This window comes from Dermacentor variabilis, chromosome 9 (genome assembly GCF_050947875.1).
Source record: "Dermacentor variabilis isolate Ectoservices chromosome 9, ASM5094787v1, whole genome shotgun sequence".
Taxonomy (NCBI): Eukaryota; Metazoa; Arthropoda; class Arachnida; order Ixodida; family Ixodidae; genus Dermacentor; species Dermacentor variabilis.
In genome coordinates, this window is record NC_134576.1 from 114,071,166 (window position 1) to 114,077,173 (window position 6,008).

Genomic DNA, 6,008 nt, shown 5'->3' on the forward strand with positions numbered 1-6,008 from the left:
CAATTTGGTATTCCTAAACAGATTATATTGGCAGAATTTTATGCCTGCTTGCACTTCCTGCAATTCAATGTTCAGAGCTGGAAAAACTGATTCCTTTTCTTGCTGTAGAAAGGCTGCTTCAATGTCCATAGCAAGCTATAATTGTTCATTTCGAAAGCGTTAAGCAATGACTATATGTCTAAGCTTATCAATGCGTTTTTGTTCCACGAACAAAATGAATGAATGACGTGCTTATGTACTAAATTTATATACCTCGCAGGTTACAAGGTTGGAGTATTATGCAAAGGGGAATAAAAAAGTTGTTACAAAAGGAAGAAGGGCACAACATTAAGAAAAAAACCAGCAAAAAAAGCAGTACCAATACATTGCATCAACTAGCCCGTGTTTTACTGGCACAACATTATACAATACTTAACAAACAATAACAGAAAAAGTTACTGTCCATGCACCCTGTACAGACGGTAAACCAGCGAAGCTGAAATGTACAGCCCCGGTGTTTATCACTGGGTTAATTCCAATGGTTTATTCAAGTCTTTCTATATTATTGGTTATGTCTGTGTTTCTTAATGAGGTTATGCACATGTTTGGCTTGGGTTTATCACATTGTTTATTTGGAATGCCACACATTGCACTGCAAGATCACCATCATGTAAAGTGAAATGAGTGGTTCATTGTGTTAATGCAGCAGGTCCACCAAAGTCTTTCTGAATTATGTTACACACTTGTATTTTGTAATGCGTTAATCATAATGTTTACGACTCAGTTATGCACTGTAGTTACGAAGTGACACACCGGGGCTGCACATTTCATTTAATTAAATACAGGGACACATTTTCAAACCTATTGGGAAGTCTGAGAGAGACTGCTGCGCGCGCGCACTGCTGCTAGAGAGAAACGACGTCACTATCGGTCTAGCCACTGGCCCACCACACCTTTGCTGTGAGATAATAATGACATCATGATCTTGTCTTAACCGCATCCCCCTCTGTGTCCCTTCCCTGCAATAATACGCAGATAAATGTATGTTTGAAATGCATAAGCATTTCTATGTCTACCCAACAAGAAATGTCTCCGTCCACCATGCAAGACAAATGCAATGGCTCACACCCCCTTAAACAATGGCTCATACCCCTACACTAGGGTTTTTGGGATCGGACCATGAGTGTTTCGCCTAGGCATATACAGCTTCACTGTAAAAAGAATGAACACCTTTCTGCTAGAGACCAAGACAATCATGGGGTGTATTAACAAATGAAAGTTTATTGAACATGCCGAGTAAATGCTGTTCGACAAGCAATAAATCGAATTTACACAAAAAGCAGAAGCAAGATCTGATGTGTGTCCATACAGATCCCAACAGGAAACGCATCCATCTCTGAAAGTGTAACAGCGGCCATGCTGACACAAGATTCTCCCAGTGTATTTGCATCTACAGTATCCATAATTTCTCTAGGCAGCCGATCTCCACAGAGTGCTAGCTTCTTCCTCTACAATGCACTCTCCACATCTGAGCGTGCATTGTAGAGGAAGAAGCTAGCATTCTGTGCAGATCGGCTGCCTAGAGAAATTACGGAAGCTGTAGATCTAAAAATGCTGGGAGAATCTTGTCAGCACAGCCTCCGTTAGAAATGGATGCATTTCCTGTCAGGAAACGCACATGAATTTTTGCTTCTCCTTTTTGTGTATGTTCAGTTTATTGCTTGTCAGCGAGCATTTACTCAGTGTGTACATTAAACTTTTGATTGTTAGATCATCTCGGTTTTCTTGTTTGTCCTATGTGTTCTCTGGTGCCATTTGCAACCAGGCTATTCGTTTTCTTTTTTTTTTTTTAGACTGCAACAAGTCACTTTGATGGCCCTCATGATACCTTATAAAATCCTTTATTTGGCCAATGTAGCAAGAATGTATAGTGTGAAGCAGTAAGAAAACGGTATGCTAACTCCTAGTTAAAAGGTTTATTGTGAAAATGCAGTGATCTATAAAGGTTACCAGAAAGTAGTACAGCAATAAAACCTGATAAAGACTAGTGGTTGATGAAACCAAACATAAAAGCAGGAAAGGCAGAAAATACATATAGATATACAAGTCCAGGGAAAAAAAAACATTGTGATCACCAAGTGTGCATGTGGCTGCATTCCAGGAAACTCATTTTTTTTTCCAATGGCATGGAACTGGAAGAATGTGCTTGCATAAGCAAGCTGTCAGTCTGTCTACTGGAATAACAACAGTGTTTCTTGAAAGGTACTGGCATGCAGGATTGGCAATTGTAATGCTTCTTTTCCTGCACTTGGAATTTTTCTGTATTTTCTTTCTGTAGCATATTTATTTATGTTTGGCTGCATCAAGCACCAATTTTTATCTATCCTTCAAAGATGTCTTTCTTTTTCTGGGGAAAACACAGCGAAGGCGGAAGATGGAAATTCAAGACGATGAGCAACACAAGAACAAGGTGAAAGTAGGAGCCAACGTTTCCACACGTGGACCTTGAAGAAGACAAGTCCACTTGTCGAAACGTTGGCTCCTGCTTTCACCTTGTTCTCGTTTTGCTCATTGTCCTTTTTTTTCTGGTAATTTATATAACTCGCCACATTTTTACAAATGAACCTCAGTTGAAAGTTCGTCCTCATCCATATCTAGTGTCATCCTGTTGATACTGCTTCATGCTATGCACTCTTGCAACATGTGTGTGTGTGTGTGTGTGCGTGTGTGTGTGTGTGTGCACACGCGTGGATTTGGATGTGAGATTGGGCCCTTGGGCAGAGGTATCATCCTTCTCCTGTGCAGCCTTATGAATTCATTAACTATAGTGCAACAGAAATGCAATGGACAGGAACGAAGTGAACACACAGAGCGCTTCGTTCTTGTCTGTTGTGTATCTGTTGCACTTTAGTTAATAATGAATACACACAAACTCATCTAGTTTTCAGTTATTATGTCGGGCTTATAAGCCTGCTTGTGTCCTGAAATATCTGCATGGCTATGTATCCTGTAATTTAATTTCCGGCCATGTGCTTACAAGCCGCGTGTCAGTCTCCTGATTTTCCTGACAATCTTGTGTGATGTGCAGGCCCAGACAGTTTCTGGTGAATCCATGCAGGGTGTTGTGCAGGGTGTAATCTGCACTACAAGTGCTGCTTTGATTGCTTTCAGTTCAGCTTTTCTAGGTGTAGGATGACCTGGAATGGTACTCACTTATATGGGGTTTAGTTTTACGTAGTGTCATACTACTGTTACACTGCTATTGCCAGATCAGTGTACTACATGTGCCTTATGTTTGCTTGCATCTTCATGATTAGCAACCTCCTCTGTGTGTTTGGCAGTTGCATATAGTCTCCTGGCCTAATTGTTTGCCCCCATATTCCACGGTATGGGCCTGTTGTGTTTCAAGTTCAGGTACTCCCGAGGTTGTGTTTCTGAAGGGAGGGGTAGTAGTCTTTGCATCTCATATGCTAGCTGGCATAGTATCTTGGGACGAGGTTCTGAGCTCTTGAGACAAAGAATTTGTGCTGCAGGCTGCAACTCTACTCTGTCTAGGTACTTGTTCGTTAGCTCTTTCTCATAGAGGTCTTCAAGCATGGTACAGTTGGAAAGACCTGTTATTACTACCCGATGCCTGTATTCGATGAGTTGTCTTTTTTGTGTGCTGCTGGTAATTCACACCGTACCATACCTTGGACACAAGCACAGCATCTGCGATTTTCTATAGTATCCACTCGTCCACCCCCATTATTTCGAGATTATTCTTTTCACCAGGTGTGGAAGTTGCGTCCAGGCATTGCATAATTGTTTCACCCACGTGCTGGCTCTGCCGTCATGGGCTTACACTAGCTGAGGATTTGTGGATGTTGACTTGCGGGCATATTTGTCTAGCTATGTGGATCACAATGTGCAATCTGGGGTAGTTCTTGATTCTAGTCTTTATTTTTTTTCCGACGTAGATATGAGCTGACTTATCAGAAAGCGAGAGGCCAGGCTGGCCAAGAAAGTCTGCAGTGTTGTCGAGGGCTTGTTGCATCATTCTTGATTTCTGTATACATAGCTTTCCCATAGACTGTAATACACCATAGGCTGTAGTGTTTCTTGTAGTATGCCCGTGTTGTTGGTGTGTGGGCCAAATGTACCTCCAACTCTCACCTGGAATTTTCTGTCTTTCAGAAAGTTACTGTTTAAGTGCTCTGCCAGAAATGTTTTTGCACATCGTTCCTCTTACTAGAGCAGCATGAGGTACTGCTGTTAAAAGTCTCTTCACTCTCTTCATTCTTTCATAAGCAGTATTACACAATGTCCTGCAATAAAGTTTCTGCTGCTTATGGCCCACTCATATCTGCCAGAAGGGACAACTCTTGAAAAAGGTTTTCTTTGTGCTATGTGTGCGACATAGTATGAGCATTCATGCCTTTTATACATCTGTAGAACCAGCTTCCTGACAGAGTACTTGTTATACCTGATCATGCTTATTTGTGCAGTGCTGTTGAACAATACATATTGATGCAATGAATATTTACACACTCGAATTATCACGAAAGATGGTTGTTTTACAATTCTGCCCTTTGCCTTCTATTGGTGTTAGATTTTGCATAAGCATGCCCCCCTATGCAATAGTATTCTGAAGTGTAAGAGTTCAATAAAAGGTGATGGACTAAATCTAAGTGCAAGAGCTTTTTTTCTCACCTATGACTCCCATCGAAATGCGACTTCCATGGCTGGCAAATCAACCCCTCGCCTTGTGTTAGCAGCAGAATGCTATAGCCACAGTGGCAGGTGAACAAATTGAAGAATATTTCTGTCTATATTTTTTTTCTTGCCTGTATGTAAGTAAAGTTTGGAATAAGTTTGTCATTGCAAAAAAGCCCAGTTTGTGGTCTTTTATTGAATAAACCACATATTGTGTATAGTTGAAATGCAGAAATTTGTTCTAAAATCCTCGGGTGATATATGTTCTTGCAAGTAGCATGGTATTTCATTACTTGTAAAGATAATAATCGCAGCGGATATCGTTATATGGATTTACACACTAATATATGTGATCACAAACTTATTAGAAACTTACTAGAAACATGTAAGGCATGAATGTTTCTGCACACTTGATCCGCTGTGAACGTGCAAGAACTGCTTGCACTGGCTGACTTCACTGCACAGTTTTGATTTACTTTTCTTCAGCGTGTCGTTTTACACTGTTTTATCCCCACAAGAACAGGCCGTTTGCCTGCTTTTCGCATTGTTGCACGAGTTCTACATAATTGTGCAGGAGGGTACGTTGTCACTTTGCCACTATAGCAAGCAATTTACTTAATCTACTAGCTCTTGAGTTAATTACCTTTCAAAGCAAGTGTTAATACAGATGCAGTAAGGATACAAAGTCCGCAACATAGCCAATGTTTATTGGTTTCTGTGCAAGAAAAAAAAATTCTCCAGAGAAGAGGTGCAACTTAACGTGCATGTAATATTTTATTCAAGCCACGGATTTAATGCTATCGTAGCAAATTCATTACGATAGCCTACACTTTTGCTCTGTCAAATTTAATAAGAGGCAAGATAAGCTTTCAAGATGCATAGGGAAATTCATGCTTGAAAACCGACAAGAAAATGCAACTGAACGGTACCGCGTTCAGCGCAACGTTGAAACTTCGGGTACTTTGCTGTCTTGTCATTTGCCCTTGCCGAGGTTGAAATAATTCAAGCTGCTCCGTAAGCGCGATTTTTGCATGCTACTCAACAAAAGAAAATTGTGACGACCTCGTCGTCTGCTGGGGATCGAACACCTCCTAGCACTGACAACTCGCAAAGGCGCACGAAGCAAACGTGAAAATGTACTTCATTTGCTGTGTAGCGTGTCAACAAACGCATAGTAATCGGAGAATGCAATCTGTACAAGTTTTTTATTCTCCCTTCGCGTACGTACCGAATTCGACGATCCACGTCTCCGCGATTGCACTTTTCGTGCGAGACGCCATTTTCCAAAACAAACCGGCGAAATAGCTCCGTTGACAGCTCTCCGCGCAATTTCG